Source organism: Crocodylus siamensis, chromosome 7 (assembly GCF_052110815.1).
Source record: "Crocodylus siamensis isolate JL-2025a chromosome 7, ASM5211081v1, whole genome shotgun sequence".
Taxonomy (NCBI): domain Eukaryota; kingdom Metazoa; phylum Chordata; order Crocodylia; family Crocodylidae; genus Crocodylus; species Crocodylus siamensis.
The window spans coordinates 71086993-71101689 of NC_143401.1; positions in this window are offsets into that span (position 1 = coordinate 71086993).

A 14697-nucleotide genomic window follows, 5' to 3' on the forward strand; every position below is an offset into this window, starting at 1 on the left:
AAAGAGAAACCCCAGCCCCACTGCCGACATGCTTTGTTAGTGCGTGCCAGCTCTGACTGGCTGGGCAGAACCCAGCCAGCACGCTAAAAGCTATCTGGGATGCCAATGAGGGCAGATCAGAAGTGAGCACCTGGCACGGTGTTAATCGACATCCATGTACCAAATGCCCCGGGAGGGGTGAACTGTGGGAACCAACATAGGTCCCATGCTTAGAGGCTCAGAGGAACCCATTGACCTACCTGCAGGAATTCTGTGGAAGGTCTGGAGTGATGACCGGACTCCTGGCAGCAGCAAACCTACAGGTAAAGAGAGAGAGAGAATGGCAAACCATGGGTGAAGGTGCTGCTAGAAGGCTAGCTTCCTCTCACCACTCATCTAATTCAGCAAAGGCTAGAGCCTGACTTTTTTGAGAATTCATTATTTTTTCTTCTTTGAGAACTGTATACTTTTATTTAAGGTGCCCAGAATACACTGGTAGCCTGGGGCTGTTTTTCTGTAGGGTATAACAACGCCTGTGAAACCTTACTTACCAGACTGTGACAGTAACATCAGTTTGGTGCCAGGTGGGATATAGGGGAGGCAGAGCCCCCAAGAAATGTCACCTGATTTGGCAAAGTGTCAATGTGTGGAGATGTAAGACTTTCCTCCCAATTTTTCATAATCAGAAACATCAAAGACATAGCAGGCTAAAGCATCAGGCACTGAGAGATTCTAGCCAACAGGCCAAGCTGTTGGCCTGTAGGGCAGAGGGAGTAAGGGACCATGTTGAAAAAAGAGACACACAGGCATCTACAGCATTATCAAGAGATTATGTCAGATCTGGATAACTTAGTTTCTTTCCCAGGGCTAAGTTCCAAACCATTATTTCTGGGCCACTTAAACTGGCTGTTAGAAACTTCTTTTTTATCTTTTCAGCTCTTTATTTGAAGTATGGTGTTAAACTGAACCAAATAAACTTCCCAGGACATTTTTCCTCAAATATAATGAGGTTTTGTATAATTTGACCTGAGAAATTCTATCTCAGGGCCTCTTTGATTTATAAATGGGGTAGAAAATTGTTGTAAATATCCTGTCTTGCCCAGTAATCTTGTTGGCTTGATTCCTCATCCATGTGACTAACTTTCTTTGTGGGGTCTTATGAAGTCCTTTTCCAGGTAATTCTTTTAGCCCCCAAGTCCCTTTTGTAACTTATCTCTGTTAGGAAGTTCCAAAGCTTTATTCTTCTCTCCTCTTTCCTAGAAAACATTTTCATTCATAATAGCTTCTCTGTTGACCAACTGATTTATTTTGCCTGTCCAAAATGAGACTATTTTAGTTGAGCTTAAAAATCAGTCCAGATACTTGGTAGCACATGCCCTAACAAAAATTTTAATTTGGACTCCAGGCCATCATAGAACAAAATCTCTATTTATTGCTTTAATTCCTTTGAGTCATTAGCTTTTGTTTTTAATTACTTTTGCCCATCTTTGATTTTTAACGTCACTTCCAGTTTTTGTTCCATCGTGGTCCAGCAGATAGACTGATTCACAATTTCTTTTCTCAAAAATTCTATTCCACTGACATCAGCGTTACCCCTTTTGTGAGTCTGATTGTCACCTTTAAGGATTGTTTTTGTTATGGTAAAAAATTTAAGACTTGGTATGAGTAACAATTGGTATACAATTTAAACAGATTTGTTTCATATATAAAGAATGTATACAAGGTCCTATTTTCCTGAACAGTGTAGAAATAAACAAGTGACTTAGTTTCCAAGTCTGCCCCTGTAGTCAATCCGGTAGCAAGAAAGTACATGTTTCTGCTCCCTTTCAGAGCCATCCTTACATGATGGACGGAAAGATGGAAAAAGCCAGACACAGCTTCAAACAAGTTCACCCTTCAAATTCCTTGTTATTACTGGTGCTTTTAAGCAAAATATAGAAACAAAGCTTGTTTTGTGCTTCATAAACTGTTGTTTTTCAGCTTTTGTCCCTTGGTGTTACTTGAATAATATACACCAGAAAATCTAAATAAGAAGCTCTTAGGTTTGGGGGTTTTTTTTAAGAAACGTTGATCTCTCTTTCTCTCTCTCTCTCTCTCTCTTTCCTTTCCCTTTGCTATAAACCCAGCACAAAAGTCTGGACATGGAGAATGTGATAAATCTGTGATGCACAGTAGGTTAAAAAATGCTTATGTTGATTTTAAACATTTTTTATTTAAGTACATTTCATACTTTATATATGATAAGAAGGTAGCTCATATTATATGAGCTAGCAGAAAGCAGCTCATTACAGCATGGTGCTATAATAACAATGTGTAGTAGTAAGAGAATTGAAGTCTGACCTTCAGACATAGCTAGTGAAAGTGTAGGTGGGAGACTGTTAAGAATTGATAGAACTAGCAGACAAAAACTGTCAGCTGGTGCATGACTCAATCCACCAGGAATGTGCAGAAAATTTCATGAGTAAGATGTAATGGCTTCTTTTTCTGCTGGCTTGCAAAAAAATAGAACTTGTGCACTCTCTTTTACCTTTTGGAAAGCAATAAATTGTGCACTGTTATACAGGAGGGGTAATGATACATTACATTTATGTTGTTTGATAAATGGCTTTTACCTTGGGGTCATCAAGACCTACACTGCAAAAGGAGAAACTATACAGCATTCAGTGCATTTGAAAAATGCTTCACCCTTCACCCAAAAGTGGTGGTAATTGCCTTTTTTATAAAAAATCCAGCTCCTATTAATATATCTTGCTTTTTTTGCCTACCACATGGAGTATTTTTCAGTTTCATTTTTACCTTTAAGTAGGAGAAAAGGAGAGACTTGTAGCAATACATTTTCAGGTGAGTCTCTCCTTCACTATACATACGGCCTTCTACACATGCAGATATAGGCACAATGGGATCTAATACATGATCCACACAATTGTGCCTCCTGCCATGCCACACATGCATGGCAGAAGGTGTGAGATCGCACATTAAATTCCATTGCACCATGTCATTGGTGCAGAGGCAGCCTGTGATCATGACCAACTCTCACAGCTGTGAGCCCCACAGGTGAGGGGACTTGGTAGGGCTCACAGCAGGAGCAGCACAACCTGTGGTGTCCCTGCTGCAACCCTCATAACCCACACTGGCTGCAGGGCTCTGAGCAGTGGCAGCAGGGAGAACATGGCTGTCTCTGATCCCTGCACCTCCCCAGGCTCACTATGGTGGCAGAGTTCTCTCTGCCGTGAGCCCAGCAGCTGGCAAAGCTTACAGGGAGCAACATTTCCCTGGCTGTGAGCCCAGGAGCTGACAAAGGGGTCAACACTGTGAGCATTGTCAGCTGCAAGCTGGCAGTCATGGTGCATCCCTTCAGTTGATGCGGCTTCCAGCCACAGGGAAGAACTTGGCTACACGTTTAATTAATGGCATAACTAAAACAAGCTACAAAGTTATTGTACATTTTGTGGGATAGCTTTACAGCTTTTTCTTGGTTATCATGCTCTTAAATGCTTGAATGTGTAGCTGGGACATAACTTAAGATGTGATTATCTGGTTAATCAGGTCTTAAATGTAACAAGGTGCCTGTGTTTAGGTAAAATTGAGAGTGCTCAGGTGGGTGCATGCACTCTGTAGGGTGTGTGGCTTGCATGCCAGTATTACACTATATACACACAGAACCACGAGTTCTGATGTTTGCTTGCAAGCAACGTTTAGATTATTAAATGTTTACATTGAGATTTACATTTGCTAACTTTGACAGCACCATGTGCAGAACCTCACACCTGATAATGTATTTTGCATGACAGAACTCCACAAATAATAAGAAAAGTATTGAGAGCCACTCTACAGAGTGGAGTTATTCACTTTGAAATCTATTGAATCCTTTCCATTAAAGTAGCATGGGAAATATTAGATCTTTTTTGCAGGAGGGCTCTTAAGAATGCCAGAAGGTTTAGAGAAGTTAATGACCAACTTCCCTGACTCCACATAATCAAAATGTTACATAATCAAATGTTACTCCACATAATTCACAAACGTTAAGCAACCCAGAATTTTCTGAGCATTGACTTGGGAAAAGTCTGCTTTTATTTAAAGGTGAAATATGCATGCAGGACAAGCTCAGTAAGCAGAATAAAAGAGCTTTCTTTTCTTATTTGTCCAGCAGCCCCTGTATTGTTTTGCTTTGTATTTCTCTGCATCTTGTGTATTCAGTGTCCCCACACTTCAAAATGGTGGCGGGGGCATTTTAACTAAAGCCTGTCAAACAAGCTTTAGTTAAAGCACCCCTGCCACCATTCTGAAGCATGGGATGCTGAATACACAAGACGATGCCAGTGCTTCGTTAGAAGCTCTGAGACCACTAATTAAAGCACCCCCCACCCCACCCCAGATGTGTAATTGCTCACAGTTTGGTCTGAGTGTATTTATGTTTAGCATAAACAAATTTCTTATCTACATGGGCTGAGCTGAAATTCGTCTGATTTAAACCGGGCCATCAATTTCTGTAAGGGGTGAGGGGTTGCATCAATTTGAGCAAATTAATTTAAAAATCAGTAAGGAGGATCAGAGATTTGGCCCCACCCCAGTCTGTGTTAGTCTGCAGATCAGAGCTGATTACTTAAGGGGATTAGTACACATCATCTTAATAGGCATAGCAAAATACTCTTGTTTGTACCCCTATACAGTGTCTGCCTTTCTCCTGGATGGGCAGCTTCACACCATCTCCCACATATGGCAGAGGCACAAATGTCATTACAGTAATGTATGGCAATTCATAAACTACTCTTAAATCACATGTTTTCGGTGATAGGAAATAGATATAAATGAGAGAAGAGCTCTCCTGAGTAGAGACTAGTAGTAGGTTGGCCTGAGATGCTCATTTCAGAGATTAATTTCTAACAACGCAACATTCCAGGATGTTTAAATTCATAGCTGCTTCAGACCCAAATATGTTTATAATATGAAATATATCCTCCTACATGTCTGTACAATTCCAATTAATCCTAATGGCCAGCATGCAGCTTCCTAAAAATGTCTTCTACTAAAATATTCAAATACCTCTGATTTTCTTCAACTTGGATCAATGAAGAGTACAGAAACGAGTCATAGCATAATCTAATAAATCTCCAAAGATAAATACCAAAACCAAACTCCAAGGAACATATTAGTTTATGAAGCAATTAGCATTAGGAAGTGAAGACCTGGATTCCCTCATAAGTGATGTCATAGTAAACACTTTTGTGACACCTGTAGACAACAAGGAGCTGTAGTAGTTATGACATATGCTATATTTGGGAAAGCTGCAGACCACGTTCTCATAGTTCTACAATTACTGCCTGATGTATTGGAAATTCTTTTTTTAAAAGAATTTAAAGATATTATTACTTTGAAAGTCCAAATATAAATCTACATAGATGTATCACTTGTAATCCAAAAAGATTTAAAAACCAAAATGAGAGCAATGTAGATGCCTCATTCTGTACATTTACAATGATAGTAATATTTCTGACTGCTTCCTGACTGACCTGAAAGGTAATTCATAACCATTTTTTTAATCAAACATAATCATTTTGCATCTCTGCTGCATAGTATTCATGTGAAAATCAGTGGAGTGACTATTTCTATACAGAGATGCAACCAAAACTATTGAATATGTGTTCACGATATGTGGAAACCTCCCCTTAAAAATACAGAAGATATTTTCTCATTTTTCCCTCCCATTCCACCTGTGTTGAGTACCATTTCTGCCTGTCTTGAAGCAGACAGAACATCTCTTCACCGCTTCTCATTTATAAAAGAGATTTATTTTAATCCCTTCCAGTACTTTCCATTTATTATCCATGTGTTAATTAGTTCATAACTTTCATCAGATATTTAAGAGTGGTTCTCTTTTATGTGTGACATGCTGCGCTTCAGTTTTATTAATAATTACTGCAATGACTGAGGGCTTCTTATACTTCTCCACTACCTACATAACCTGTCCTTATGGCTCTGTAGAACATATTAGTCATTCAAATAAAACACAACAAGGCCACAAGGGGAATATGCATGATGTACGGCAGATGACAAACCAAAACTGTCATAAAACACATTAGTCTTTATATCTCATAGACAAGAATGCTGTATACTCTATCACCAGGAACCAGTGGCTTAAGTTTTCAACCTGGTCTTGTTTAGTTTTATCACGTTCTCACCTACGCGAATACTGGTTGAACTAATGATTAACATATCCAGAATGATGCCCAGAGAATATAACCAAAAGAATGGATGGTACCCATGTTTCTATATAAAGTACAAGAAGTTCCTCTTAAGATGCAATCCTGTGGAAAAGAGCACCAAACAAATTAATTAAATGTATATATATAAAAGGCTTAGTACATCTGCCTATGTGTCTATCTGTCTGTCCGTAATGTTCTTGGGAGGTGTGGCTCCCAGCAAGGCAGGGCTCCAGCCAGTGCTGTGTCAAGAGTGACAGGCGGAGTGAGTGGGGACAGAGCACTACTACCCACCACCCCATGCTGTTGCCATCTCCCAGAGGGGGTAGCATGAGGCCAGACGCAGAGCTGGGGGGTGGCGCAGGGCCAAACACGGAGTGGGGGAGGTGGCACAGGGCCAGACACTGGGGGAGGTGTGGATGGATGAGGAGCAGTGGCAGTGTGGGGGGGGAGTGGCGGCATCAGCTGCCATGTGCTTCTTGCCCCCTTCTCCTGGGTGGTGGCAGCAGTGTGGGATGGTGAGTGGTGGCATTCTGCCTCCCTGTCCCCCCTCATTCTTGGCAGGCAATTTTCCAAGAATGATGGGTGGGGCAGGCAGGGATGGAGCATCACCACCCACTACCCCACACTGCCAATGCCTCCAGGGGGAGAGGGTGTGGAGCTGAATTTAGAGCAAGGGGGTGGCATGGGGCCAGAAGCAGAGGGGGGGTTTCACAGGGCCAGATGCAGAATGGGGAGGTAGAGGAGTGGTGCAGGGCCAGATGAGGAGAGGCAGTGGCAGCCACCATGTGCAAGCTCTCCCCCTGCTCTTTGGAGGCAGCGGTGGTGCAAAGTAGTGGGTGGTGGTGCTCCATCCCTGCCCACCTCTCCTCCCCCCATCATTCTTGATGAGCAATTCGCTAACAATATCAGGTAATGTTAGATGGTGCAGCTAATTAGAACTTCTTGATATGACAAATTTAAAATTAAAAATCTCTTTATTTTCCTAAATTTGTCTTAAATACCATGAATCAAATATGTTAGCATCTCATTTCTTATATTTATGCAGTATAAGCTCAAAATGAGTTCTAATTAAGAAATGTAAATCTTGTCAACATATTTTAAATAAAGTTGAGCAAAGAAGGCATGTCTACATGAGACTTTATTGTACAGCAGACTAATTTGCTGCTTAGTAAAATGTCACCAGCTAATTGGGCAGCAATTAGGGTGCAGTAGAATAATTTACTACATTGCCAGATAGTCCCATTAGATACAAATGATATTGTTTGTATCTAATGATATACATATTTGTTATGTATAAATATAGATGCACTTCAGCAAAAGTCAACATTTTGTTGTTGTGGCTTGATAGGCTATTTGTGTATCCCCCAGGTGTATTGTGAGGCATGAAGTTAAGTCAGAATGCTTTTAACAGCCTGAAGTACAACCATACAACCACTGATGGATGCATACCTGTGTCTCTCTGCTCCTGCGCTAAAGTATGGCTCCTTATACTTAAATTAAAAAATAAATAAATTTGCATCCAGAAAACTATAGATTTTCAAAGATTTAGGCCAAAAGGAATTATGAGATCATCTAATATGACCTCTCTGTGCATCATAGGCTATTAAATTTCAAGCAGTTACTCCTACTTTCAGTTACCCTTTCGAGAAAGGTATCTGGTCTTTATTTAAAGACATCGAAAGGTGGAGAATCTATGACTACCCTTAGCAGTTTGTTCCAACAGTTAGGCACAAATTTTATAGTGAGAGTGAGGAATTTCCCATTTGAATTTGTCTGTCTTTAGTTTCCTGTCATTGAAAATTTCAGTTTCTTATAGAGTAAAAAACCTGCCAGTATTTTCTTGCTGTGAGTGTATTTATATACTATAATCAAGTTACAGCTCAATGTTCTTAATAAGCTAAACAGACCACACTCTCAAAGACTTTACTGTCAGAAGTTGTTATGTTTATAAGGAGTTCGTGTACACTAGGTTGTTATATCACTCTAACTATTCTGGTATGGTTCAAATGATACAACCCTCTCAGTTGAAAACAAAACAAACAGGGTAAAGATCCTCCCAAGAGTGTCTGCCCAATGGTCTGGTACAGTTAAGGCACTCCAGTTTTGGTATCCAGTAGCATACAAAGGAATGATGTGGCTAACATGTCATGCCAATCCAAATGACTAGGTACCCTATTTACAGGTAGATTGATTGGAATGTGGCTTTTGGGTGAAGTCTGCAGTGAGGCTCACATTCATGTCCCCAAAATTGTAGCAAATGCTTTAAGTACTCTGCCACAATCCCCCAAACCTTGCTAACAAGGTTGCGTGTCAATACAAACATGATTGGTACTGTTGTAGCTGTTCCTGTCTGGGAAGGAGAATAACTAAATTAATATAAGTGCATCTACACTAGGAGCTTTATCAGTGTAAATATACCAGTAAAAATCTACCCCTGCCCCTGAAACATTACATCTTTTTTTTTTTAACCAAATATAGAGCAAGCCAAAGTCAAGGACTGAAAAATTAGGAAATGGATTCACCAAGGGCAAGTCATTCCTTATGAACCTGATTCCTTTCTATGACAAATTGACTGGCTCTGTGGATGTGGGGAGAGCTGTGGATACCTTAACTTTGGCAAGGCTTTTGATATGGACCCCTTCAACATTCTTGTAAGCAACCTAAGAAAATACAGGATGGATGAATGGACTGTAAAGTAGATAGAAAACTGGCTGGATCATTGGGCTCAAAGGGTAGTAGTAATCAATGGCTTGATGTCTAGCTGGAAGCTGGTTTTGTTCAATATCTTCATCAATGATCTGGAAAATGGGATGGAGTGCACCCTCAGCAAGTTTGCAGATAGCATCAAGCTGCGGGGAGTAGTAGATATGCTGGAGGGTAGGGCTAAGATTCAGAGAGACCTCGACAAATTGGAGGATTGAACCAAAAGAAATCTCATGAAGTTCAATGAGGACAAGTGCAAAGTCCTGCACTTAGGATGGAGGAATCCTATGCACCGATACAGGCTGAGATTGACTGGTGAAGCATCAGCTCTGCAGAAAAGGCCCTGGGCATTACAATGACAGTAAGTTGAATATGAGCCAACAGTGTGCCGTTGTTGCAAAGAATGCTAACGGTATACTGGGCTGCATTGGTAGGTGTGTTGCCAGTAGATCAAAGGTAGTGATTATTCCCCTCTATTCAGCACTGGCGAGGCCACATCTGGAGTATTATGTCCAGTTTTGGGCCCCCACTACAGAAAGGATGTGGACAAATTGGAGAGAGTCCAGCAGAAGGCAATGAAAATGATTGGGGGCTAGGGAACGTGACATACAAGGAGAGGCAGAGGGAACTGGGCTTATTTACCCTGGAGAAGAAAAGACTGAGAGGGAATCTAACAGTAGCCTTTGGCTATCTGAAGGGTAGTTTGAAAGAGGATGGAGCTAAATTGTTCTCAGTGATGGCAGATAACAGAACAAAGAACAGAACAAGGTCTCAAGTTGCAGCAAGGCAAATTTAGGTTTGATATGAGGAAAAACTTTCTCATGAGGATGGTAGTAAAACACTGTACCAGGCTACCCATAGAGGCTGTGAAATCTCCATCCTTGCAGGGTTTTAAGACCTAGGTAGACAAAGGCTTGGCTGGGATGATATAGTTGGGAATGGTCCTGTTTTGAGCAGGGGTTGGACTAAATAACCTCCTGAGGTCCCTCCCAAACCTAAATTTTCTATGCTTGTATGAAATGCAAAATGTTACTGTTGAAACATTAATTCTTCCTCTTTGCATTCATGTTCTGTGCTATATCAAGCAAGGAAGCTGGCAAAAAATAACGTATGAATACATAACGGAAGACTATAGCATAAGCCAGAAGCACAGAGGAACAAAATTAAGGTTGAACAAGCAACTGTAAATCTGACATTTACTCATGTGCTAAATCAAGCATTTTAAAGCTAAAGAGCATTCTTTTATGGATTTTTTTAAAGTAAAAAGATAAATATAAATTATTTTGTTTACAATGGTATCATTTCCATCAGAAGAATTTGATTATGGACCTTAAGCATGGCAACATAGTTTACATTAAAGGACTGATTACATTAGCTGGCAGCAGGGTGAGGGTGCTATTCCAGAATGCAGGAAATTAATAATTAGTAATGAGCATGGGCACCCCAGCATGGCTTTTACTCCCCCATAGAGGGGATGGCTCCTGCCCATGTTAAAGAGCGTTAGGCCAGTTGGGCCATGTGTAGAGGTCTTGAAAGAGCTATGAGTGGAAAGAATAGACTATACTGCTCATCTTGAACTACAGTGCTTTGACAGTTCCTTAGGCATACAATGTGGCATGTACTACTTAGTGGAAATGTAAGCTCTGCCTTGGCACTTGTCCACTGAGGAAAAAGTCTAGAAGAGCTAATACAGAACAGCTATTCTGTACTAACTTCCCATGTGGCTCATCTGCTTATGGGAGGAGTTAGGGAGTAGGAATATAAACTATATATCTTCAACTAGTTTCCACCTGACATTTAGCTGAGCTCAGTGGCCTATAAGTTACTTTCCCTGACACAAGGACTGAGCAGGTGAAAGACTCAATGCTATCTGAGTGTCAGGAGATCTCACTTGCATCATTTTATAATTTGACTTTATATAATACACATCTCCAACAATGGCCAACAGTTGATACACACATTGCATTCTATCTTGAAACCTCAGTTATAATAACAATGAAATATCATGAATGTAATATTTCTGTGCTGCTGAGAAGTGTGAGGGTTTTTAATTTTATGTACGTGTTATTTTCATGCCATGACGCTAGTTGCCAATAGTTGATTGCTACAATATAACATATATGCAACTGCATATCCTGTAGTGGCCTAACTTCAAGTAACATTTCTGATTCAGAAGCTCTTGATCACCATCTTCTATCTTTTAAACTCATTTCAAAGCAATAACATTTTCACTTTCCTTTCTGACTCTGCCTAATTACGTTCCTTATTGTGCGTGAGTCTGATTAGGATCATGACACCTCTCTGCTCTTACTTGCCCCTGAAATGACCAGAGCTGGCAATAGTAGGATTTGGAGGAAGAAGCAATGCTGCAGAGGTGATGCTTTAAACTTTCTGAATTTCCTATTTTCATTCAGCACAGGTAGGAGACAGAACTTTAATCGCAGCAATTTTCTGCAGACTACCTGCTGAACTTTACTCCCGAAAAAAGTGATGCATAGTCTTTATATAAGATGCACTTCTGTGATCCCACACAGTTTCACAAAGAGTTGTGCAGCCAGGCACAAAGAACACATACTCTTCTCTCATGAAATATGTATTCTAACCTCTTGGGTGCTAGCTAAGATCTAGAGTGTACAGAAGAGCAACAGTACAGCTCTCACAATGCATCCCTTTGTTTCTCTTGTGTCTTAAAGGTGCTGTTTGGCACATGAGAACACACAACAGAGATAAATAAAATTAAATGGAGATAAAATTCAAAAGGGTACCTCAAATATGGTTAACAACAGAAAACTATGATTTGAAATATGCAAGTAAAGGGCAAATGTGCATTTTGTTCATTACCGATCCAAACTATGCCGCTTACAAAAAACTGTGTAATTTAGATCACTTGCACCTCAGGCTTTTTGAATGTCTGTACTTAGCTTCCATAAACAAATGGAAATGTGATGTAGTAATTTTCCATCTACCTAAGCCTGAACAAACTACAACACAGTCCCACGGTCCTCTGCCATCTATGAAATCTATAGGTATCAAATATGTCTTGAATATATACTAGTAATAAGTTCCTATAGTTCCTTGTTCATGCTTCATTTAGGAAGCATTCATTTTCTTTCTCTGTCCATGACAACCAGGATATTGGCTATCATCTTTGTCCTATAATAGATATTTGTTCTTAATAAAGGACCAAAGGCAATGGGAAATCAGGATAGGCAGCTCAATGCAGCACCAAAACTAAGAAATATTGGATAAACAAAGGTTGAAATCCATACTCAATTACGAGGAATGCTCCTATGCTTATCTAAAGTCTTCTTGTAGTTCATATTCTTTCGGACAAAAGCCGCTGATAATTTGCCTATGGATAAAATATGTGTAAGTGTGCCTAAACCACAAAGAACTTCTGGCAAATTTAACCCCAGACAAAAAAAGACTTTTTAAAAAAAGGTGACCTTTATGGATTACATTTAGGAGGATAAATAATTGACTGAATAGTCAGAAACCAAAGGTAACTATAAACAACTCTGTCTTTCTGGCAGGGGGTTCAAGTTGGATTTCATGGGGGGCACGTTCTGAGTACAGTGGCATTTAACTTCTTTTTTTTAAACTGGTGCTTTGGATAAGGAAATGGCAAGTATGCAAATATGCAGATGACAGACCTAAGAGGCTTGTAACCATTTTGGAAGGTAGGAATAAAATGTATAGCAATCTTGGCAAATTGAAGAACTTGTGTATAGACAGAAAAATTGAATTCATCAAAGAAAAATATAAGGTGCTTTGTCTAGGGAAGAAAAATAAGAGTTATAGATTTCATAGACATTAGGGCTGGAAGGGACCTCACAAGATCATAGAGTCCAGCCCCCCGCCCAAAGGGCAGGAAGTCAGTTGGGATCCTAGGATCCCAGCAAGATAAACATCCAGTTTGCTCTTGAAGGTGTTTGGAGTAGGTGCTTGAACCACCTCCGATGGCAGGCTGTTCCAGACCTTGGGGGCTCAGACAGTAAAGAAATTCTTCCTTATGTCCAGCCTGAAACAATCTCGCAGTAGTTTGTAACCATGCTACCTCATCATCCCTTGGGGCACTCTGGTGAACAAACGTTCCCCCAGGTCCTGGTGGTCACCCCTGATAAACTTATAGGTGGCCATCAGATCACCCCTGAGCCTGCGCTTTTCCAAACTAAAGAGTCCCATGGCTCTCAGCCTGTCATCGTAAGGTCTGTTTTCCTGACCTCTGATCATGCATGTGGCTCTTCTCTGGACTCTCTCAAGCTTCTCCACATCCTTTTTGAATTGTGGAGCCCAAAACTGGACACAGTACTCCAGCTGCAGCCTCACCAAGGCCAAGTACAAGGGGAGAATGACGTCCTGGGATTTGCTTGAGAAGCATTTATGGATGCAAGCCAGTGTTTTGGTCACTTTAGTAGCTGCAGCATCTCGTTGCAGGCTCATGTTCATCTTGTGGTCAGTGATGACCCCCAAGTCTCTTTCTTCTGTAGTGCTAGCCAGTGTAGCACTGCCAAGCCTATAAGGATGCTGCAGGTTTTTCCTCCCAAGGTGGAGAACCTTGCATTTTTCAGTGTTAAATACCATCAGGTTCTCATCCACCCATTTGCTGAGCCTGTCCAGGTCAGCCTGGATCACCCGCCTTTCTTCTGGCGTGGATCCTTTGCCCCAAAGTTTGGTGTCATTGGCGAAGTTGGCCAGTCCACTCCTGACTCCAGTGTCCACATCATTAATGAAGATGTTGAACAATATGGGTCCAAGGACAGAGCCTTGGGGGACCCCACTGGTCACAGGACACCATGATGAGTGACTGCCATCAATTACAACCCTCTGGGTCCGGCCACAGAGCCAATTACCCAGCCAGTGGATCATGGTGGACCCAAGGCCACAATTGGCCAGTTTCACTAAGAGGTGATCATGGGATACCAGATCAAAAGCTTTTTTGAAGTCAAGATATATGACATCAATCTCTTCTCCCTTGTCCAGGTGATAGGTCACCTGGTCGTAGAAGGAAATGAGATTGGTCAAGCAAGACCTACCCACAACAAACCCGTGCTGGCTATCCCTTAGGATGTTGGTGTCAGCCAGTCCATTAAGGATGGCCTCTTTAATAAACTTTTCTAAGATCTTCCCCAGGATAGAAGTCAGGCTGATGGGCCTGTAGTTTGCTGGATCCACTTTCCTCCCTTTCTTGAAGATCGGCACCACATTGGCCTACTTCCAGTCTTTGGGCACTACACGAGAGCACCAGGAGTTTTCAAAGATCCGTGCCAGGGGCTGGGCTATGAATCTCACCAGCTCCTCGAGTACCCTGAGGTGTAGATTGTTAGGGCCAGCTGACTTGAAGGTATCCAGCTTCTCAAGGTGTTCCTTCATGAGGTCAGCATTTATGGAGGGCAGGGGATCTCCCCCACCCGGACCTCCCTGTCCCGTAGTGGGCATGGGCGTCCCATGGGACTGATGAAAGACTGACACAAAGTACCCATTTAATAGGTTGGCTTTTTCCTGGGCATCAGTTGTCAGTTGCCCCATCTGGCTTAGCAGGGGTCCAATGTTGCCCTTGCTTTTCCTCCTGCTCCCCACATATCTGAAAAAGGACTTTTTATTGTCCTTGATGCTTGAAGCTAGTTGGAGTTTAGTTGCAGCTTTGGCTTTCCTGGTATGCTCCCCGCAGGACCCGACCAGTTGCAAAATAATCCTTCTTGGAGATGAATTCCATCCTCCATCCTTTGTAGGCTTTTCTTTTTAGCCTTAGGAGGTCTTCTCGGTCCCTGGAGAGCCAGGAGGGCTGCTGTGCCCTCTTGCTGCTTTTCCT